This window comes from Kogia breviceps, chromosome 6 (genome assembly GCF_026419965.1).
Source record: "Kogia breviceps isolate mKogBre1 chromosome 6, mKogBre1 haplotype 1, whole genome shotgun sequence".
In the NCBI taxonomy this organism is placed as follows: domain Eukaryota; kingdom Metazoa; phylum Chordata; class Mammalia; order Artiodactyla; family Physeteridae; genus Kogia; species Kogia breviceps.
This window is the reverse complement of record NC_081315.1, coordinates 7,482,726-7,507,159: the sequence shown is the minus strand read 5'-3', so window position 1 is coordinate 7,507,159 and position 24,434 is coordinate 7,482,726. Positions and strand designations below refer to the sequence as shown.

Here is a 24,434-nt window from a genome sequence, read left to right as displayed (position 1 = left end):
ACTCACCCTGATGAGTTGTGAACTAGCTTAGAACAAGTGACCCCTTTATTCCCTCCATTTTCTCCCTTTCATAATGGCAATGTCTATCCTATGCCTGTCCCTCCATTGCATTTTGGAAGTAGATAACTTGCTTTTTAGTTTCATAGGTTCACAGACGGACAGGACGTTTGCCCCAGGATCGAGCACACCTAGAGTCTCACCTGTGCCTGATTTTGATTATTTCGATGACGAGATTTGGAACTTTCTGAGTTGATGACAGAGGAGATTTGGTACTTCGAGTTGAGGCTGGAACGGGTTAAGACATTTGAGATGGATTAAGAATGTCAGGACGAGGTGAATGTATTTTGCACGTGGCAGAATCATGAATGTGGGCGAGGGAGGTGGAGAGTAGACTGGAGGGAGTTGAATTGTGGCCCCTCAAGAGATACGTTCAAGTCTCAATCCCTGGTACCTGCGAATGCGCCTTATTTGCAAATAGAGTCTTTGCAGATACGACCAGGTTAAGGGGAGATCATACTGGCTTAGGCAGAGCCTAAATTCAATAACTGGTGTCCTTACAAGAAGAGGGGAGGACACAGAGATTCGGAGGAGGCACGCAGGGGAAGGAGGCCACGTGAAGGTGGATGCAGAGTGTCCTATGATGCGCTGAAAAGCAAGGAATGCCGAGAAATTCTGGGAGCCACCAGAAGCTACGAAGAGGCAAGGAGGATCTTTGCCTTCCTTGGCAACTTGTGCCTACTTACACCTTGATTTCAGACTTTCGTCCTCCGGCACTTTGAGAAAATAAAGTTCTGTTGTTTTAAGCTACCCGGTCTGTGGTAATTTGTTATGACAACCGTAGGAAACTACCTCTTATTTTTACCCCACTTCTTCTCTCTTCTGCCCTCTTATTTTTTTTTTTATTCTCCACATTTTTTTAAACTTTGCTTCCGCCCCTTTTATTTTCTTCTCTTCCTTTTTCCTAATACTTTTTTTCCCCACAGTCTATCCTATCCTTCCCTTCCAATTAAAATCTATTTTCTGGTTCTCTTGCCTACGGTTTCTCTTCTCTATAGGAGGACTATACCGCCCCCCGCTGTCGAACTCAGTTGTGGCCACATGACCTGCTGTGGTCAATGAAATGTGGGCAGAAGTGATGTGTATCACATCCAGGCAGAAGCTTTAAGAACTGAGCATAGTTTGCCGTATTTCTTTTTCTTCTGCCAAGGGAACGTGTTTGTCAGCCTGGATCCTGGAGTGAAGATAAGGTAGAGCAGAATTGCAGTTGGCTACAATAAACATGGAGCATGAATGAAAAACAAACCTTTGCTGCAAGCCCCTGACAGTTTGGGGTTCTTTGTTATTGTAGCACAATCTATCCTGATAGATGTATTTTATGTTATTTCCTTCCTACTCTTTCTAACCTCCCAGAGGTCCCTTTTACCTAATGAGAAAAAGTCAAACTGCTTAGCCTGGCATACAAAATTCACCTAGCCCTAACCAATGTTCCTCCTTTTATTTTTATTTTTTTGCTTTTAAAGTTATAATGAGACAAATGGCAGGTAATCACATTCGCCACATATTTAGCAAAATATTACACATAGTTGCAACTTGTACATATTAGTTACTTCTGTGAGTCAAGCCTCTGCTTAAGACCTAATGGAGGGTTTGACTAAATTCATAGATGTGCTGGGCTGGGGTTGGGGGTTGGCGGCTAGAGTAAAGTCTTGCAAGAATCCATAGTCAGAAGTTGACCCAGTGGGTTGATAACGAAGACAGAGCTGAGAGATCTGAGATGATTCTGTGCTGAGATATGATGGTAGTGCAGGGGGATGGGGGAGATTGCATAGAAAGAGGTCAGTAACTAAGCCAGAATTGAGAAATGAGTGTGGTTCCCAGAAGTAAAGCCACAGAGAATTAAACGTCAAAGTCTGAAAGATATGGGGTGTTACAGACTGAACTTGTCTCCCCAAAATTCATATGTTGATGCCCTAACCCCCAGTGTAACTCGATTTGGAGATAGAGCCTTTAAAGAGGTAACTAAGGGTGAACAAGGTCATAAGAGTGGGGGACTAATGTCCTTATAAGGTCTAGTGTCCTTATAAGAAGAGAGAGAGAGACACCAGGAGTACATGCGTGCAGGAAAAAAGGCCAGATGAAGACACAGTGAAAAGACAGCCATCTCCAGCTAAGGAGAAAAGGAGAAACCAACCCAGACAGCACCTTGGTCTTGGACTTCTAGCCTGCAGAACTGGGAGAAAGTTAGTTTCTGTTATGCAAAGCACCCAGTCTGCAGTACTGTGTTAGGGTAGCCCTAGAAAACTAGCACATGGAATAAGCAAGGAGAAGGGTCCTACGGGCCAGGTCCTGGCCAAGAGAATTGTCAACACTCTGTTGCCACTGGAGCTTCCTTTCAGCCACACTCACTTCCGGACTTGGGCTCTCCACTATGTGAAATAAAATTCATATTTTATGGCAAGACAAGGAAAATTTAAACGTAAAAGTTCTTGTCTGCTCTTTGGCCTCCGCTCTCCCCTCACGGTGCACTGTGTACCTGCATTACGCATCAATCAAACCTCCCCGCTGGCAGGAACACCTGCTCAACCATTGAGAGCAACATTCTAGCACCAACAAGACAACTCCTTAAAAAAAATCATAAAGCTTTTTGATCTTGTACAGGGCCACATGACCTACCATGATGACCCTTAGATCTGGATCATGTAAACTGTCAATAATACACCATTTCGGACAAAGCATTACTCTCCAAAATTTACAAGCAGCTCATGCAACTCAACATCAAAACAACAAACAATCCAATCCAAAAATGGGCAGGACACCTAAGTAGGCATTTCTCCAAAGAAGACATACAGATGGCCAAGAGGCACATGAAAAGCTGCTCAGCATCACTAATTATTAGAGAAATGCAAATCAAAACTACTACGAGGTGTCACCTCACACCGGTCAGAATAGCCATCATCAAAAAATCTACAAACAATAAATGCTGGAGAGGGTGTGGAGAAAAGGGAGCCCTCTTGCACTGTTGGTGGGAATGTAAGTGGCTGTAAGATACAGCCACTATGGAGAACAGTATGGAGGTTCCTTAGAAAACTAAAAATAGAACTACCACACGACCCAGCAATCCCACTACTGGGCATATACCGTGAGAAAACCATCATTCAAAAAGAGTCATGTACCACAATGTTCATTGCAGCTCTATTTGCAATAGCCAGGACACGGAAGCAACCTAAGTGTCCATCAACAGATGAATGGATAAAGAAGATGTGGCACATATATACAGTGGAATATTACTCAGCCATAAAAAGAAACGAAATTGAGTTATTTGTAGTGAGGTGGATGGACCTAGAGTCTGTCATACAGAGTGAAGTAAGTCAGACAGAGAAAAGCAAATACTGTATGCATATGTATGCATATGCATTCCACATATATATGGAATCTAAACAAAAAGAAAAAAAAGGTTCTGAAGAACCTAGGGGCAGGACAGGAATAAACATGCAGACCTAGAGAATAGGCTTGAGGACACGGGGAGGGGGAAGGGTAAGCTGGGACGAAGTGAGAGAGTGGCAGGGACATATACACACTACCAAATGTAAAACAGATGGCTAGTGGGAAGCGGCCGCATAACACAGGGAGATCAGCTAGGTGCTGTGTGACCACCTAGAGGGGTGGGATACGGAGGGAGGGAGGGAGACACAAGAGGGAAGAGATATGGGGATATATGTATATGTATAGCTGATTCACTTTGTTATAAAGCAGAAACTAACACACCATTGTAAAGCAATTATACTCCAATGAAGATGTTAAAAAAATAATAATACATCATTTGATGTACAGCCCTCTGTCTCAAAAACACTTATATAACTGTATCTAATCTAACTGTATCTATCTAAAGTCTAATGGGTGGAACAGTTCTCAGAGCTTTCCGAGATGCTCTTCCTGGGCTATAATCCTCAAATTTGGCTCAAATACAATTTTCCATTTCCTTCTGAAACCAACTGATTAATTTTTCATCGACAACTACTCCAAGGGAATCGTGCCCCCTTTTGACAATGAGTATATTCTTGTCTCCTAGAGTCCTGATAGGCAGGAACTATGATATTTCTCTCCTATCACCCAGAGATTTGTGCTATGTCTAACAAAAAGGCTCATTTGATGCTTAAGGACTGATGAATGTGTCCACTGGTCCTGCACCTGAATCAGAGGTTCTTAACTTCCTGGAACCCCTGGGGTAGGGGTGTGGAGGGCAGTTCATGGATGAACTTTAGGAGCTTGCCCACAGCTTTCGTTAGACTCTCAAAGGAAATTCGAGCATTAAAAAGTTGCAAACACACTTCAACTTTGATACTGACTTTTGTTAGACCCTTCTGACCAAAGCTGATGTTATCTGGGTCAGTTCATTTGCAGGAATGTAACAATCTTTTTTTAATCAAAGTTCTCTCATCACATTTAGATTTTGGATAAGTTTCTAAATCTGTTCCACAGCTCCATCTGTTAAGTGGGTATTGGTGTAAATTCACTGTCCTCAGCTTCATGAGCTGTAAACGATTTTAGAAATGACAGCTTCAGAAACAATAAAAGTTTGGATATCAGCCCATAAACATTCCCAAAATAAAGTCATACTTGAAAGACATTGCAGATTCAAGGTCCCTTTACTAAAACACACACACACACACACACACACACACACACACACACTTTTCTCTATTATCTACTTACAAGAAATACAGTGGATCCTTTTAACCGTGTTATAGATTAATAAGACCTAAAGCAAACATCCTGTATAACCGAGAGTCAAAATTCTCAAGCTTTGCCACCTACAAAGGAACTCTCAAGCTACATATTCACATTTGAGAGATAAAGCCAGTTTGTTCTAACCAAGTTATGTTTTATGTTAGCATAGATTTCTGCAAGAAATTGTATGATCACTTTGCAAAGACATAAAATATCAATTTTAGTATTAGAGAAAATACTTTGGTTGGTCAAATCGTCTCCCCATAGCCCTCTAGCTAAAACTTTCTCTACACTTTCATTGAATTGCGAGGGGCTGCGCACACCCGAGACCCGGGCTAAGGAAAAACATCCCGTTGTCTGAGGCCAAGGGACACCACGTCATTTCATCCCGTGCCTGGAAGGGCGGCTTGGAACAAGTACTCCTGATTCTGGAGATGCTGAGGCGACCCCAGCTGCGCTCTGACTTGTTTCCGTTCCTAGGCAAGCTGCCCAGTCTCCTCTGCTCCCAGAGTTCCCCAGCTGCAAAACTGAGATAATTCTTATTGCCTTTCTCTTGTGGTGTTCTGGAAAATAAATAGGGCAAATGTTTCTCAAGTGCTTAAGGACAACCGTCTGAGGGCGTATTTGCCTAGAACTAGAGGTGGGGGTTTTTCTTTATTTTTGTTGATGTTGTTTTGCTTTTGACCTGACTTGGGCATAAATGTAGGAAAATCTAAGTAAAATTAAAGTTTAACCGTGTATGTTAGGTTAAGGGAGCATTTACAGTATGTAAGGTTCTGTGCTAGACACGTGGAGAATACAGAGGGGGCACGTCCCCACCCTCAAGGAGCTCACGGCTCCCTCAGAAGGAGGTGTTGGAGCCTAGAAGCTGAGTAACACAGGCTCAGCCGTCAGCCGAGACAGCTGGGTTGGCATCCTGCTCCACAACCTATGAGCCAGAGACCCTGGAAAAACCACTCAGGTTCACCCAGCTCTGCTTTCCTCATGCAAATCATAATCACTAACATTTGAGTGTCTGCAGGGTGGCAGGAGGTGTTTACCTACTTAAAACACAGGACAGCCACCTGAGGTAGATACTAATATCATCCCCTTATTTGTATCCGTGTCTTATAGATAAGAATTCTGAAGCTTAGAGACACTACCTAACTTGTCCCAGGTCACATCCAGTTAGGAACCGAGATGCAAACCCAAGCTGTGTGGCCTCAAACATGGAGACTTTCCCACTAAGCCACACTAGCATCAAATGGGTGTAATACGCACTCCATGGAGACGTCTGAGGGTCAACTGAAATGGATGCATTTAAAAAACCGTTAGCCAGTGTGTCTGACGTAATAAATGTGCAATAAATGTAGACGCAGCCGTGAAAGAGATTCGATACATACATACATAACCAGAACGCCAAGTCTATTTCATGGCAACACTCCTTCTTGCAGACCACGTCGTACAGAAGGTTGTGGCAGGAAGCTGTGTAGGGGAAAGAATAGTCTATGAACTGTAGCATTCCTGAATCGGCTTATAAGTGAGCTACACCACGAAGGAGTAATGCTTCACAGATATGTAAATTTCTGAGGGTCACTTAAAGGAAGGTTGAAGTATCTGCAGCATCCTGCTGTTACTAAAATTCAGGCATATTCGTGAGAACAATTTTTGCAGAAGCAATGTGAAAATGCATCTGCTGCAATTATTCCTACCCCTTCCTTAAACCCCACCCCACCGATTTCCTTTAGGAAGAAACCACAGCATGGAGTTTCTTTTCAGTCTTAAAATAAAAATTCCCCCCAAAGGGATCCTGCTTGTAAAACCTTTTAGAGTTGTTTGAAAAGGAGAAGAAAAACAGAAAGAGGCATAAGGAGCCAAGTGCTTATATTCTGGCCAAGTTAGGAGCCTCTGAGAACAAGAGCTTGAGGGGGGAGGACTGTTAACCCATTCTCTCCGGCAGAACGAGCTCTTTCCCTGCAGGTCTGCACTGCCTGTGAAGCTCCCCGCGCGCTCGCCCTTGGAGCGAGAGGCTAGCCTGCTGGAGAACCGCAGGACTCTGCAGCAAAAACGAGGACAGTCTGAAGTACATCCCTGCGCCAACCTCCAAGTTCGTCTGTCACCTCAGACCCTGCGTAGTTGACAGAGTAGCAGAATTTCAACTGCAATAGACCTGAATGTGTTTCTGGGCAAAGAAGCAGAGCTAACGAGGAAAGAGATTTAAAGAGTATTGGGCATTCGTGAAACTTATTTCCTGACTGCGTGCAAACACAGGATTCAACTTCAATTTTCCGTCCAGGCTCTGGGTCCAGCCACCTTCCCTGAAGGTAAATTTTAATAAGTTCACTGTATTTGTTAACCTGATTTGCATGATCTGATAAAGATGTCTAATATTTTTGCCTAATACAAAGCCATTTTTTAACAAGAACAGAAAAACCCTTTTGCATGATTTACAGAAGAGCTACTTACTAGGGAATTTTAACACTTGAACTCATGTTTCCTTTTTCTTCTCCAAGATTAAATAGTAAGAACTAATAAATGATGTGTAGAAATGTAGAAATGTGGTTTGGCCAGACCAGCATTCGGATCTTGGTGAAGTCTGAAATCCTGAAATGTGTTTTGTAGAAATAGTTTACTAAAAATATTAAATAAACCAAAAGGAAAGTAGTTGTTAAAAAAAAAAAAAAACCTTTCAAATGAAAGTAATCTGGGTGTTTTCCATGTTTAAATTATCTGAAGTTATTCAGTCACCACCACTGTCTCAGTCTGTACCTAACAGCAATGTAGCAATGGAACATCTTGCTTTTCCAAAAGGTAAGGAAATCCCTCGACTCTATTTTCCTTTGATTATTTTTTAGTTATTGTGATTATTTTTTCCCGACTCCCTTTTATAGTTTTTTGACTCACTGTCCCTTGTCCCCTTCTATCATTTTTTAGGATACACATGCACACACATACATAAAATTTCTCATTCCTAACGATGTCTAATTTAGCAAGGGAAAAAGGAGGGAGGGGAATCAAAGAGCTAAAAAATTATGATAACTCCTGTATTGTAAGGAACCTTCATTTCTGGCTCTCTCTTATAAAATAAAACAATAATGGAAGTCATTCCTCCTGGGTATTAGAGGTCACCGTGCAGGAGAAAACCATGTTCTCAACTGCAGATCGATGCTGCTGATACTATAACCAAGAGGTAGTGCAGAGAGAGAGTGTCTCTTTTGAACTGCCTTTAATCTGCAGAGAGGTTAAATATGTCACCTTGGCATTATATCTGAGCTCCCCTCTGGCCCGGGGCCTAAGTACACTGAATAGAAATGTTCACTTGGTCCAACTCAGCAGAAATCTTCTTTTTTTTTTTTTTTTTTTTGATTCTCTCCTTTCTCACGGATATCAGTTTTTTCAATTCACAGCTTATTCAGCTAAATGTTGATGGGTACATTAACTATGAATATTAAAAAAAAAAAAAAAGGACACCCCTCTCAGGAAACATTTAAGTTTATATTTCTGTCCATTTAACAAGGTCCAGCAAGGCACAGCTGTCCGTTTCATCTACTTATCATGCAATCAAACATTGCTGCTTTCCACATTTTGGAAAAGAATATGTACACGTTATTAATGAATCTTGCCTTTTTTCTTTCAGGGAATTTTTGTACAGCCATTTAGCAACTTGAGCACCGGGGTTTCCTTCCAGGTCCTTTGGTATTTAATTCCCAGTAGGCTCTTATGCACAGTTTCACTTATCAACTAAGTAAAAATAATAAATAGTGATGGCGGAAATGAAATGAATCGTGATATATCTGGACAACTCCAAAACGTTCTTCCTTTCATTTCCTCTTGACTGCTTATTACTTGTATTCAGTTGATATGTAACGGTACACAAACACGGCTCTTTCAGCACCAGGTCCAGAACATGTCAGGAATCTTTTCCCACCAAGAACACAAGCGACTGTTTTTCAGACTTCAGATGCCCTTTTCCCTCCCGTATCATTCTGGAACACCCTTCAGTGAAGGAGAACGGGGGCCCAGAAATCCAGGAGAACTTCCCCAGTAGGTCTGGCTGCCCAAGAGACGCCAGCTCAGGCCAGGGTCTGGTGCAAACAGGGCCCACCGAGCATCTTCCCCCAAAGGCTGGGCTTGCGCCGGTAGAATCACCGGAGGCCTGATTTTTATCTTGGGCATCAAAAGATGGTCAGAAGTTTAGGGAACGGGGTGTGTGGTCTTGACTGGTTGTAGGGAGACGGTGTAATAAAGTGAATAAGATCATGGGCTCTAGAAACTTACAGATCTGGGCTTTCCCAGGGTCTGTGACTTCGCACAAATGACACTTTGAACCTCCGTGCCCTCATTTTCCAAAATGGGGATCGTAAAATCAGTCACTACCTTAGAGATTTGTTGTCATAAACGAGGGAAACAGCTACGTCTGGTACGTTTGAATCAATCTATCGATCGTAGCTGATATTAAAGCAGTAGTCTACCTATAGGTCCCGAATGGAACTCTGTAGAAAGGGAGTTTACTCTAAGATTTCCCTCAGGGTTCCTTCCTTGTACTTACACACTTTGCTGTATAATAAAATGTCAATGCCAGGTCTATGCCTCAGAGTCAGCCCGCCAGAGCAGACAGAGCGTGGGTTTCAGCATCTAACACGCCTCAGTTTGAATCCTGGCTCTGCCTCTTACAGGCTATGTGAGCTTAGGCAGCCACTTTGCACCTCCAGGACTCAGTTTACCCATCTATTAAGCAAATAGTAATAATACTACCCACAGTGGGGTCATCTATTAAGCAAATAGTAATAATACTACCCACAATGGGGTCATCTATTAAGCAAATAGTAATAATACTACCCACAATGGGGTCACCTATTAAGCAAAGAGTAATAATACTACCCACAATGGGGTCACCTATTAAGCAAATAGTAATAATACTACCCACAATGGGGTCGTCTATTAAGCAAATAGTAATAATACTACCCACAATGGGGTCGTCTATTAAGCAAATAGTAATAATACTACCCACAATGGGGTCACCTATTAAGCAAATAGTAATAATACTACCCACAATGGGGTCGTTGTAGGAATCAAATAAGATGTTTTTTAAATGTCAGGTATAGCACCTGGCAGAGTACTAGACACACAGTGAGGAAGTGTTTGATTACACACTTGGAATAATTTTTCTACACATAGTGAGGAGGTGTTTGATTACACACTTGGAATAATTTTTCTACACACAGTGAGGAAGTGTTTGATTACACACTTGGAATAATTTTTCTGGCAGTAATAGTGGGAGTCAAGAAGGAAATATTCTTTGAATTGTCTTTTTTTTTATCCAAAGAAATGGAAAAATAAATCTGACACTACCGTCTGCCCTTGAGAGGGCCTCCGCATGAAGTGTTTATTACTGAGTCCTTTTACTGCTGCAGCCATTAGTAGCTTCTTAATGGTCAAGCCAAAGGAAGCCAGAGGGAGTTTTCTGTTTCAGATTGCCATTAAGAGGAATGAGGCGAAATGCTGCTTTGCACTCAATTCTGTTTTATTGGCCTACCTGCAGGGGGGAAAAGGCCCCAACATTTCTCCTTTCTTATCTTTTCCAAAGGCAGGAATAGGGGTTTTGACTTGCTCTAGGGGGTATCTTTTTCCTCTCTAACTGAAATTCAAACAAAAGGGATTGTTTTTTGTTTTTTGTTTTTGTAAACCTCTCCTCTATGTTCCTAGAATTGAAATGTCAGCTGCTTTTTCTGGCTACATGGAGCAGGAGCGGCCTGTCGTCATAGCAATGAAAGGGTATAGAGAGGCTCGAGTTTCACAGCCCTCTCTGTGAAATAGCTCTTAGTCTGCTTTAAAAATCCTTGAGAAATGAAGTCTCCCATCCTGGCTTTTTTCCTTCCTATTATGCAACCCACTTATGTACGCCAAACATTTCCTTTAAAGAGTCGGGTGAATAGGTGTTAAGAAAATGAACAAGAAAGCTACAAAATGAGTGCAGCGGAGAGCAACCCGGAAGGCAAAGGAGGGGAAAGAGACAGGACCTCACTTTGTAGGACGGCTGGGCCCTACAGCAAAGCCATTTTCCGAGTGCCCACTACCTCCTCCCACCTTCACGCCGTGCTTATCCAGGTGGTTACCCATCAAGGGGACTCGGGGCAGGCTGCCTGCGCTGGAATCCTGGCACTTACACGCCCTAGTTTTTTATCTTATGCACCCTTTGCCTCATCTTCTCATATGTAAAAGAGAGATAATAATGGTCATAAAATTGTCATGGGAACTGACTGAGATAACTGTGTGTAAGGCTCCTTTACAGCATCTGTCATGGGAATTGACTGAGATAACTGTGTGTAAGGCTCTTATCACAGGATCTGGCCAGTGGTAAAGGTTGGCAGTGAAGTTCACCGCACCTCAGTTTCCCCTCCTTCTTCAATGGGGATAACAGCTGACTCCTGAGACTGTTGTAGGCTTAACTGAAACAATGGATGGAAGTGCTCAAGTAGTAGTCGTTCTTTTAATACTTTTATCATTTGGTCTAAGTCTGATAAGAATGGCTTTTTTGAACTTGGAATCTCCCAGTGAGGAAACTGCAATGAAAACAGGCCTCAGAATTATCCTTGTATAAACATGAACCATTGAATTTCTTAAAAGAATAAAAGGGAATAATTAAGGATTTTTACATTTATAAGGAGTAAAAGAGATTCTTCTCATCTTGATTAACACTAGGGCAAAATGTATCAAAACATCTTATCTCTCATTAAAATACTTTTTACTAAACTTTCTGTTTTAGTTTCTCCAGTGTTTTCCAGGTCATGAAATAAGTCATATTTTAATCTTATGTCTCAAACAACTAATGTACTCAGTTCTATTCTGTGAAATGCCAGGGATGCTACAGGAACAAACAGAAAATGGCTGTGCTCTTGTGGCACTTACTATGTAGTTAGGGAGACAGTTGTTAATCAAATTATCACATTAATAAAAACTTCATTCGTGAAAAAGAATATATATGTGTGTGTGTGAGTGTGTGTGTGTGTGTGTGTGTGTGTATAACTGAGTCACTTTGCTGTACAGCAGAAATTAACACAAGATTGTAAATCAACTATACTTTGATAAATTTTTTTTTAAAAGTACATTTGCCCAAACATAAGGTGACCTCAAAGATAAAGCCACCTTCGTTTTTCTAATAAAAAGATACTCAGCCAAAATCTTTGGCCAACCTAAATGCACACACAGATGGATAATATTGTAAGGTATGCTTAGGACCCTTACTGTGTTGTTACAGATACATTATTTTAAATCTCATTTCATTTAAAATATTTTATACTTCTAAAAATGCTTTTTTTATTCTCATATTTCATGAAATGATTTTGTTTAAACTCTCTCTATGCCTCTTTAACATCATGTCTGTGTTCACTGCGTCCATTCTGTAACTGTCTAATAGAGAGTAATGCATCACCAATCCTCTGCAAGTTGTTTATAACTCACTTCTCAGAAATCTGCTAGTGCTGCAAATTTGAGCCCCAAGCATAAATTCTCATTCCATGGTGATGATCTCTACATATTCATTACCTACTATATGGCTTTTTCCAGTGCTCTTTAAAGGGCTTATTGAAAACCGCTCGAGTCTAAAAGGGTGGTTTTCTAAAACTGTGTAATTCCAACAGTTGCAAAAATGAAGTCATACCTCAAGAATAATTGCTAAATCTGCTTTAAATATCTTTATCTCCTTTTGCATTGTCTGGGTGACCTTCTTAAGAACAAAAATAAGCATTGCTTGACATCATTTCAGGCTGTTTGCCTGAAATGGTACTTTGCTGTTCAAAATGAAGTAATTGAGACAATATCCTTTTATGCGAGAGACCTCAGAAGGGCTAGAATATAAGGCACATCCCTTTTTTTGTAGCATGATTTTGGGGGGGTGAAAAAGTTCACATTATATTGAGTGTGTATTGTATAACTATATGCTGAAATAAGTGTTAAGAAGGAAAAGCACCTTTCTTCTAAGAAAGCACGTAAGGATCCCGACTTCCACTCAAGGTCAGGGATGGCTTTCCTTGATCGGAAGGCTGAATGGAGGTCAGTCCTGCGGGAGGTGTGTGTACTAGGCGGTGGTACCTGGAGCAAGTGGATGCTGACAAGAGAAGTGTGGGCGTGCAAAGACCCTGTGGCAGCGGGGACCGTAGACTGTTTGAGGAACAGAGAGAAGGCCAGATCCTCTGAGAGGAACGGGCAGAGCAATGGGAGCTGTGAAGCCCTAAAAGTATTTGTCCTCTGCTTGATTCACGTTTAATGTTGAACTCTGGTTAGACTCAAAGTTCTGACGGGCATGAACCGTATCTATCCCCAGCCTAGACTCACATAGCGGTAGGTTCAGTTAGGCAGGATGACAGGCAGTTGCCGGTCAGAGTCCTAGAAAAGTCTGCATCTTTGAGTCTGAGTGTATCGTATACACTGGCAGGACTGGGACACTTGGATGTCAAATGGTGACTCAGCAGAGAACTCAAAATAGAAAGCCATCTTTCTTGAATCTTCAGATTAATTTAATGCCAAGCTATAGGGCTCTCCCAAGAGACTCAGTCATACTTTAAAAGCCCTAAAGCGTTAACTCTGGATCAGGTAACAACATGTACACGTTAGCCAAAATATGACTCGGGGGTTTGCTCTCTGATAATGAAGGCTTTGGCCGTCATGCAAAGTCAGGGTGAAGGAGAATGTTCCGTCTGAGTCTGATTATGAAGCACCTATAATAATCATTTCGTTTACTACGTTTCCCTGATGGGAAATTTTTCCACAGTTATAATAATTACTAAAAATACTAGCCTACAGTCTTCCCCTGCTATAAACACACTCAACAAAAGATACCTGGCCTTATTTGGAAGTGTAGATGTACGTACTCCAGGAAATAAGATGCCAGTCGTAAGAAGAAAAGTAAAGTAACAGGGAAAACAGTCAGGGCAAACCTCTCCTTTTTCTGCACATATGTATGTTATTCTCAGTTCTTTTGACCTTAGACAAGGTAAGACAAACAGATCAAGCAGTCATCGTCTGCCTTGAAAACCAAAAATGCTGAAGGAAGTTTCCTTGGTCTCCAAGAGAAGGAGGAGGACTTATTCGTCTGGCTGAGGCTGCCAATGAAGGAGCCAACAACCGGGGGGTGGTAGAGCAGGAGGGAGGGGTTAGGGAAAATACTGGCTGCCTGAGGAGCTCCAGGCAACATGAGGGAAATCCAGTTTAAAAAACTTGAAACGATAGCTACCAGCACTAAAATTTCCAAGGCGTCATTGACATAGCCAATACAAGAGATGGAAAAGAGTAGACTCCAAGCCTGTTCCTGCCTTTAAAAGCATGGATGGCCATGTTTCCACTCTGGTTCAGTGGTCAGACAGCTTGTTAATGCTCAGGAGAAAAAGAAAGAGCAAGGAGGTAAGAAGAGAAAAGAGATAGAGCGAGACAAGGAGTGCCCAGTGGAGACAGATGGTTAGATTAAGTAGATTTACGTGGCAAGGCAACAAGCAGAACTTCAAAAATAAAATTCGCCATTTAAAATGTGAATTTAAATTAACGTTCTTTTTAAAAACTGTAACAACTGAAAAGAAATCAAATACAAACACCTACTCTGACATAACTGCATTCCAATGTAAACTTCTAGAAAATATTATGGAAACTGAAATGGAACCAATACAACTAAGGACTCAAAATGAACCACAGAACCCAAAATATACTCTGGTTGTTTGTGTAAGCTCATTCCTAAATCTAGATGGAGAATGATGTTCTAGAATGTTCCAAAGTTTAGGTGCCCTCCGCTTCTCTAGGAGATAGAAGTTTCAGGACGCCAAGAGACAGAGAGACCAACTGTCAGAGGGTTTCATTCGGAGGAATGTCCAATGTTTCCTACCAAATGCCAAGAAATCTTTAGCTATCGCTTGCACTGCTTTCCACCCTCAACCTGAAGGACCACGCGCTCAGTCGTGGAGGCCAGAGCTGACATTGTTCCATCAGAGGTCGGGGGAGGATGACACACCCATGGCCCATTCTGCCCGAGCCCTTCAGACCAATCTCTGCAGGCTTGGCTGGCTACCTTTCCAGCTAGAGGAAAGAATATTCAGGCCCTTTTCTCTGTTTTTTCCAGGGACAGAACTCGCAGACCTGCTGAGAAATCTAATTACAACCTCCTTTCATGGTGAAATCCAGTTACAGCCTCTCCCATGGTGAAAGCCAATCCTTTTGATACAAAAGGAAACTAAACAAAGGGGTTTCAGACACGGGGGATGTGTCTGTGTTCTGCCTTCTCTCTTAGGCAACTACGCAGAAAGGTCGCAGTGACCTTGACCGGCCTTACTTAGGAACGATGGTCATACTATTACTACCCCCATGGCCCATAAGAAGGAAAAATATGTTAATATCTGATGCCAGGAGTTTCTGGAGATTTTCTCCAGGATCCATTAGCTGAGCAAAGCAAAATCCTCTACATACACATTTTGGATTCAGCAAGATGACTTCTCTTTTTGAATTTGGAATGTCATGTCAAACAAGAAAAAAAAGTAGTGAGTTATTTAAGCCAGTATCCTCCTATAATCTTTTCCGGACGCCTTTCACCCCCTGTGCCACCCATTCCCTTAAGGATAAGGAGAAACTGCAGTGCTGCTTAAAGAAGGGTCACCTCAAATTCCTAAAACTTAATTGACATAAATGGAGATAGTTCTCAAAATAGTCATTTATGGAAATACATATTTTACAAATACCTGGCAAAACTCTATAATTGTTGAAACAATAAAACTACCAACCACATTCTAATCAAATCTCTATCACTACAACATAACCACTGTAGTCAACTGAATATGGATAAGACCCAGATTTGCAGCTTACCCCCCCAAATGGGCAAAATCTTTAGAAGGAGCATCCAATCAACTCATAAGTTTTTAACTGAATAGGAGTGGAATATGAACAGGTAAATGCTTTTGTTTTGTTTTAATAGGATAAAGTTTACCATAGGTTCAATAATACTGATATGCCCAGAGAGTTAATAAAAAGTAAATAAACAAGGATAAGAATCCTCCATTCATAGTTACCCTCAGAGAGCACCAAAAGTCATGCATTTTTACCATACTTGATTCAACTTGAGTTACCTAATCATCTATGTAATAGGATAGAGACCCAGTGGGAAGGTGGCCTGAAATCTACAAAAGTCAGAAGAATTGACCTTGATTATGGGTCAAAGAAAACTTGTAGCTGGTTTCAAGACACCATGACTGGTCGGATCTTCATGCTGTCTTAGCACAATGGAATCGTGTTTAACTCTCAAGCCATTTGTTCAGTGGATTTCCCAACCTTTTATTGGGGACCAAGCAACTTTGAGCTAACTCTAAATCTACGCAGCATTCTGTTGGAATTCAGAAGAAACAAAACACAAATGCTGAACCCCAAGGGTCTTCTTTCCTTCTCCTTTTCTTCCCTGCCCCCCAGTTCCAGCACACGTAACAGCAGGCTTTGAGGACCTCACAACGGGGTATAGATGAAGCTCTTTCTAGGAAAACTTCTCGGTAATTTCCTAAAATATAGGTAGAGGAAACTACAGGAAGCTTTTGTTTTCAACTGGGAGCTGAAAGCTTTTGGCATAGACCTTGGCATTCCCAGTGACCTTGCATTCAGTAGCTTCTTAGATGGGCATGGGGGAGGGCGGGGTGGGAAGTACCAGCATCAGGTCACCGATAAAAACAACTGATTGATGTCTTCTTGTGATAGGAAAACAATTTAAAGTGATTGATTTCAAAAGCAAATGAATGTTTTCTTATAATTTGAAAAATACTCTGGGTAGGAATGTTGGAGGTTACTATAGCCTGAGATCTGGATATGACTAACTTCTTTTCTTTTCCAAAAGATGGCACACAAAAATCCAGCCCATGCTTACTCTACATTTGGTTCTTTGTTGTTTTATTTTTCTTAAATCCTGTGTTTAGATGGTGGCCACAGCAAGGTCTGAGGTTGTGGTCATGGCTGGGGACGGCTGACTCACCTTATGTTTCCCAGCGTCTTGTTAACAGGGTTAATATCTGTAGAGATCCACAGCCCAGCCAGTTACTGAATGTGGTATGTACGTTTTAGTGCCATGGAACCCAAAATAGTCATTATCCAACAAGAATTAACAGACTCCCTTGTGCAGCATTATTCACGTAAAATACAGGTGTGTTTTAATATGGCTAATTAGACTACTCTCTCCCTCTCTCTTTTTTTTTTGGCTGCATTTTGCGGCATGCGGGGATCTTAGCTCCCTGACCAGGGAAGGAAGCTCTGCCCCCGGCAATGGAAGCGTGGAGTCCTAACCACTGGACTGCCAGGGAAGTCCTAATCAGACTACCCTTGATTAGGCAAATTTCTACGCATTCTGGGACTAACAAGCCAAAACCAGTATATTTAGAACAATGTTTAAAATGTTTAGTCAGACTAAGCTAATGAATTGGGTTTCCTTTGGTGTGGGAAAGAACTATAATGGAAGGGAAAAGAACAGAGAGACTGATTTACTTCCCAAGTCTCCAGAGTAATCCTGGTGTTATAACATTCGAGCAATTACATGAAAAGAGAAATAGGAGGGTAAAGTGAAAATGCCAAGTTCCAACACTCCCAGAGCTAGATGCCCATATTTCTTTCTAAAACTCTTCAATTCTAGAACACCTTCAAATCCTGGGTGAAATCAAGTTTACTGAGTGCTAATCACATGTTAATACCTTGCAACTTTTGATTCTCTCCAAAGGTGAGGACTGCTATGCTCCATTTAAAAAGAAATATGTGCACATGCTAAGGCAATGTAAGGGAGGACAAGCTTTTTCCTCTACCCTCTTATATTCAGTAATTGGGGCCTGCAAATTAAACTGACAAAATACAGGTTAACAGGAGAAAAACGTTTATTTATATGCATAGAGAGGCCAACAAAAGTAGCTGGCTCCTTAAACTCTTAAAGGCTTACCGGCCTAATTTGGTAGGAGAAAGGGAAGGGGGAGAAACAGCTTCTTTGCCAAGAACAAAAAGATTTTTTAGGAAAGACAAATGGGTTTTTCGAACAAACTGGAGATACAAGAGTTTATGATATCTGTCATAAAGGTATAAGTGGTTTTTCTGTCTTTTTCAAGGTGACAAAACTGCTCTGGAGAGGAAATTATGGTAGATTTACGCTTGTTCTCTCTACTGGGTATAGAGCCACCCTGAAGAGGGAGTTTATGGTAGTTCTCACTTCTCAGAAGTTTCTGCTTTTAGTCAGGCAAGGGACGCTCTGAGAAGGCTTTGCTGTTGAATCTCAAATGTCTTCATGTTTAAATAATCTTTATACAAACCCATAGCAACTATAGAAAGACTTGAAACAGGGCAGCACTGGGGAGGAAGAGACAGCTTTGCTGGCAGGAGATCTGAATTACATTCAAACCCATGAACCCTAAATTGGGATCAAGTGCTGTGGGTCGAGGTCTAGCAAGGCAACAACAGATCCGGGCAGGAAAACTGAATTTGGGGATTTGAGGAGAGTGGAATTAAGGGGTGATTGACCAAAGAATGGGCAGGGCATAGAGAAGTCACAAGGTGTTGTAGGAATAGACTAGTAAAAGCTAAGCTTGTACGAGCCAGGGAAGGGAGAACTTTTTGAGCCCAGACAGAAAATGCTGTGTGGAGAGGGGCACTGAGAGGGGCCGTGATCTTCCAGAGAGAGACACAGTCACAGAGAGGGCGCTAAGAAAATACACACCCTGGTTTTACTCTCCTCCTTCCCTCAAATCTCTCCTGCCAGTGCACCCCATTGGCTGAACCCAACAGAAACCATCATGCAAGAGAACCTGATGCTACAGTTCCCACAGGCCCTGGGACAGCTCAGGGCGGAGAGGGCAGGAGAGTGGGTGTGGAATGGATTTGGGGGAGCAAGTGGAAGATACCTGGGTATTCAGAGAAAAATCATCTCTTCCTAATATGGGAAAGGCAGAATGTACAGCTGTAGACAAGCCGTGTCTTCTCCTTGCTTGAATAAATCTGCCAGGGCTTCCCCTCTGAGGGCATACATAAGCCTAGGTTTTCACCCTATTTTCAAAGAACTCCTCAAACCTCAGCCACAAAATCCGCTGGGGTTTATTGTGTCTGCTTCTTTCACAGAAGGCAGGTAATGAGTAACACCGTACCGCTGGGCGAGCAGCCTTTCCCCTATTCAGCGTGTTGGCTCTCGATGAGGCACACGAGAAGCGTGATGAATCCTGAAGGCACTTCTGCTTGAAGTGAATGCTTGCATTAGCGCTTTGCACAAAAACTACTCATCAAAACCCACCGCTGTTCCCCAGCGGGTCCCAACGCCATGAGAATGAGGCTACTTGGAACTGTTCTTAGGTATGACTTGCTGTTTTTCTTAATCCCGGAAGAGAATTACCCCAGTAAATAATTCTTGGTACTTTCACAGAGCTGAAACACTTGAAATTCTTCTCCCAACCAGCTGAACTTAACAACCGACTTACTATATTAACTAAAGAAGAGAGACAATTTCCATTGAATCCAAAGACGTTTTATATGCTGGTAGAGTTTAACTAATAAGGGAAATTCAAATAAGAGTAGTCAGAGGAGAAAGCTAAGTACCTGGCATTCAGAGAAAAGAAATTTTAAGAAGGTTGAGAATAAAATAACTTAGGGGATAGAGAGAAGAGCTAAAGGCAGAAAAAGGATAGGACTCATGTAACTGATCATTTTAGGGGCTAGGGAGGTTTCAAAAGGTGAATTGTCGTGCTATTAGTACTATGAAGCAAATCATTCAGATACTACTAAGTCCTGCAACATGACAAATGCCACAGGCATTCAGGTGAGCCGCACTAAGGAGTAGATTCATCACTGGTGAGCCAGAGGTTTACACATTGTGTGGGACCTTCTTTTTCATTTTTATTATTTTATTTTTAAAATATTTATGGATTGCTTTATATTTCGGCTGCATTGGGTCTTAGTTGTGGCATGAGGGATCTTCGTTGAGGCATGTGGGATCTTTAGTTGCGGCATGCAGACTCCTAGTTGTGGCATGCATGCGGGATCTGGTTCCCTGACCAGGGATTGAACCCAGGCCCCCTGCATTGGGAGCGCGGAGTCTTAGCCACTGAACCACCAGGGAAGTCCTGGGACTTCTTTAAAAAAAAAAACAAACATAAAAATAAAAGAAGAACCTCATTTTAAAACATGCATGCATGGGCTTCCCTGGTGGCACAGTGGTTAAGAATCTGCCTGCTAATGCAGGGGACACGGGATCAAGCCCTGGTCCGGGCGGATCCCACATGCCGCAGAGCAAATAAGCCCGTGCACCACAGCTACTGAGCCTATGCTCAAGAGCCCATGAGCCACAGCTACTGAAGCCCGTGTGCCTAGAGCTCGTGCTCTGCAACAAGAGAAGCCATGGCAATAAGAAGCCTGTGACCACAACGAAGAGTAGCCCCCGCTCTCCGCAACTAGAGAAAGCCCGTGAGCAGCAATGAAGACCCAACGCAGCCAAAAATAAAGAAATAAATATTTTTAAAATGCATGCATAATTATAGTAACAGATTGCAATATAAATCTTTCAAAATCTGACAGATCTAGAAGATAAAAATTTAGCTGGGACATAGAGGATCTGAGTATTAAAATCAACCAGCTCAATTTAATAGATGTGTATAGAACTTCAAAACCTACAAATACAAAACATGCTTTTTTTACCTTATGTCAATAAAACATTTGTATATTCATATATATTTCAACATCATGTATATTTCTACATCACATATACATATATCTCTCTATATATATATCTCTCTCTATATATATATATATAGATATCATGTACTTGGCCACAAATAAAACTTGACAAATTCAAAAAAGTGAAAAAAATAAAATAAATAGACCAAAATGAGGCGTAGGGATTTGTAAGGAGCCTGTAAAAGTGAGGAGCCCTGAAACTTAAGCTTCTTAGCTTTGTGGCACATCCACCTCTGGCCATACTCAAAAGTCTATACCCCAAAGAATATGCAAAAAAGCAGGGAGGAATAAATAGATGTAAATATGAGAAAACCCCGCATTCACAGAGAAAGAGGAACTTAAAGGACAGATATCAGAGTATGATTTGAGCAAAGACAATTCAACGTGGCCAAAGTCATTCCTCCCCTACCCCCCCAGGGCAGAGAGAGGTGGCGACTTTCTGAAAGGCTGTCAAATGCCTCGGGAGAGGGGCCGAGCACTGCCTCCAGGGGCCCATCCCGAATGAAGCTGTGAAATGAGACCCAGTGAGATGAGTGAGTGGTGGGTGACACCGTAAGATGGGCAACTCTGAAAGGAAGAGTGAAGAGGTGTGGGAACAAGGCTGTCGCACAGTCTTGCCTAAGATAAGCCCGTGGGGATCCTCTAAATATAGTTAAAGGAATCCCTCAATGACACATTATAGAACAGGCAGAATATACTAATTTCTCCTGAGCTAGAAAGAGAGAGATCTTTGAGAATGTCAAGGCCACCCCTTTGGAAATTCCTTTGGCTTCCATGCTCCTCACTCAAGACTGGGCACAGTGGCACCGGGGGGTGTGCAGCAAGCTCTCACTGGATGGATGGATACTCTATGAAGTGGAGGTGAGAATACATGGGTGATACATGGGTGATGTACTTACTGTGGTGCCTGGCACATAGTAAAACCTCCAAAAATATAAGCCATTGCATTAGCTACTATAGTAAGCAGTCAATGATAAGAACCTTCCTTTTCAATAAAATAATACTTTGATGAACGTAAGTTATTCAACTTCTAATGAATATTTCACTCAAGCTATTTAATGTCCAGTCCAATTCTTCATTGCTGCTTGCAAATTGTGACTTTAAACAACACTTATTACATAATTTCTCAAGATTTTGTGTGTTAGGAGTTTGGGCAGGTCACTCAGAGGTACTGAGCTGGCCGGTGAGCCACTCTGGAGGGTCCAAGGTGGCTCCACTCACATACACTGTGCCTTTGCAAGGACACGTGGATAGCTGGGATCAGCACAGACCATGGACAGTGTCTTCTGTGGTGTGACAGTCTCACAAACTGGCTTGGAACTCCCAAAACAAGTATTCCGAGAGATTAAGGTCAAAAGTCCAAAGCCTCTTGTGAGCTAAACTCCAAAGTCCCAGAACATCAATTCTGCCTCAATTGTTCGGTCAGGTAAGTCACTAAGGCCAGTCGGGTTTCAAGGGGAGGAGAATTCAACTTCACCTCTCAATGGGAGGGACAGCAAAGAATTGATAGGCATCTTTACTTTACCATACTGTTTGTACACATTAAATGAAAAATGTTAGAAACTATGTCAAAGCAACTATTTGCATGAGTTAGAATAGAATTGACATTCGTGGGTGTTTAGTTCTTAATGGAAGACCTATTGCTGCCGTGTCAAACGTTTCATCTGGATATTTGTTTTGATGGTATATGGGCCAGCCAGTAGAAGAACTGCAGGCTTTTGAAATTCTAAATCCTGGGCTTCCCTAGAAAGGCCATACCTAAAAAATGGAGTCTAGCAGTCATCTTTTAAAATTCCAGATGAGGTTCTCCTAAAAGTTTGGTAATGAGACACTTTGTTCCTAAGAGAAGGAAAAGGCTCTCCTTGAATTTCCCCACCATCTCTCATCTTTAACCTCTCTAGACCCATGAAAAGAAACACTGGGACAAAGGTAAGAAAAAAATAACTTAAGAACTGTAAGTAAAAGGATGAATTAAAGTCTCTGTGGATTATTACTTATTAGGGTTATTAAGGCATTTTTTGCCTTGTCAATGTTTCAAAGAAATAATATCTTTCATTTCATGTTGACAGTTAATAAAATTATCACATGACTGTCGGATCACATTTGAGTCTCAAAACAACCCTAGAAGATAAGTAGGAAAGCTACTATTATTTTTCCTGTTTTGTAGATGAAGAAACCGGTGACTTGACTGAACTCTCTCTGCTGGTAAAAAGTAGTTCAAGCCTGGACTTACATTTTCCAATTCCATACCACGTGTTCTTTCAGCTACACTGCTGCCTTTCAATCAGCTCACACATTTAGGCTAATAATATTCATCTAATTTCACATCACCACTGCATATTTATGTCTTCAAGAATAATAACTCTATTCAAAAATTTGTCTCGCTTCTGCATTTTTCATATAGAGTTTCATTTGCTCTTTCTGCAAAAATAGCAATCTGCATCTTGTAGAGTGCACACAAATTCAAATGTCTCAAAGTATATGACGTTTTACTTATCCAAGAATAAATGGTATTCATCATACTTAGCAAGAACATCATGGGTTTCATTTTCGAAGTATTTTGCAAGCATCAGCTAATTAAGACTCCTATAGACTTCAGTTTGACAGTTGTTTTCAAAAAGTCTCTTGTTTCCCAGGAAAGTTCTCCACTCTGTCTTATGTATACAAATCAGCACATTTGTTCGGTTCTTAAAATAAGAAGCTAAAGGCTGTGAAATTATTTTCGATCAGTGTGTGACAAATACAATGAGATCAGTGAGATAAAAATGCCCAGTGACTGGTCTGAAGGACAAATAGGAACACAGCAGAAGAACTCAAGGTCTTCTACATTCTAAATAGATACTGGATTGTTCCACAAGGTCCTATCTTTAAAACTACAACACAGGCATCTGCTTTACAATTCAAACTTGAAGTGGTTTCCTACTTGGATCATTCTGTATTTTTGTTTGTTTGTTTGTTTGCTTGTTTTAACATCTTTATTGGCATATAATTGCTTTACAGTGTTACTTTCTGCTGTATAACAAAGTGAATCAGCTATATATATACATATATCTCCATATCTCTTCTCTCTTGCGTCTCCCTCCCACCCTCCCTATCCGACCCCTCTAGGTGGTCACAAAGCACTGAGCTGATCTCCCTGTGCTATGTAGCTGCTTCCCACTAGCTATCTATTTTACATTTGGTAGTGTATATATGTCAATGCTACTATCTCACTTCGTCCCAGCTTACCCTTCCCCCTCCCTGTGTCCTCAAGTCCATTCTCTACGTCTGTGTCTTTATTCCTGTCCTGCCCCTAGGTTCATCAAACATTTTTTTTAGATTCCATATATATGTGTTAGCATATGGTATTTGTTTTTCTCTTTCTGACTTACTTCAGTCTGTATGACAGACTCCAGGTCTATCCACCTCACTACAAATAACTGTTTCATTTCTTTTTATGGCTGAGTAATATTCCATTGTATATATGTGCCACATCCTCTTCATCCATTTATCTGTCGATGGACACCTAGGTTGCTTCCATGTCCTGGCTATTGTAAATAGAGCTGCAATGAACATTGTGGTACATGTCTCTTTTTGAATCATGGTTTTCTCAGGGTATATGCCCAGTAGTGGAATTGCTGGGTCGTATGGTAGTTCTATTTGTAGTTTTTTAAGGAACCTCCATACTGTTCTCCACAGTGGCTGTATCAATTTATATTCCCACCAACAGTACAAGAAGGTTCCCTTTTCTCCACACCCTCTCCAGCTTTTATTGTTCGTAGATTTTTTGATGATGGCCATTCTGACCAATGTGAGGTGATACCTCATTGTACTTTTGATTTGCATTTCTCTAATGATTAGTGATGTTGAGCATCCTTTCATGTGTTTGTTGGCAATCTGTATATCGTCTTTCAGGAAATGTTTATTTAGGTCTTCTGGCCATTTTGGGATTGGGTTGTTTTTTTGATATTGAGCTGCATGAGCTGCTTGTATATTTTGGAGATTAAACCTTTGTCCGTTGCTTCATTTGCAAATATTTT

General features: G+C 41.5%; 2 protein-coding genes across 4 annotated transcripts in view; one reads left to right on the top strand and one right to left on the bottom strand.

The window, feature by feature from the left end:
• The window catches only part of DSPP (dentin sialophosphoprotein), a 74,999-nt gene extending 68,855 nt beyond the window's left edge, over nt 1-6,144 (bottom strand). For both annotated transcript variants that reach the window (XR_010840954.1, XM_059067508.2), the window contains exon 1: nt 6,111-6,144. The gene's annotated coding sequence lies outside the window, so the exon portion shown is untranslated. The remainder of the gene's footprint in view (nt 1-6,110) is intronic.
• Nucleotides 5,623-24,434, top strand: part of SPARCL1 (SPARC like 1) — a 57,427-nt gene continuing 38,615 nt past the window's right edge. Inside the window, exon 1 of one of the 2 annotated variants that reach the window (XM_059067509.2) lies at nt 5,623-7,031. The gene's annotated coding sequence lies outside the window, so the exon portion shown is untranslated. The remainder of the gene's footprint in view (nt 7,032-24,434) is intronic. The other variant, XM_067035465.1, reaches the window with a different exon arrangement.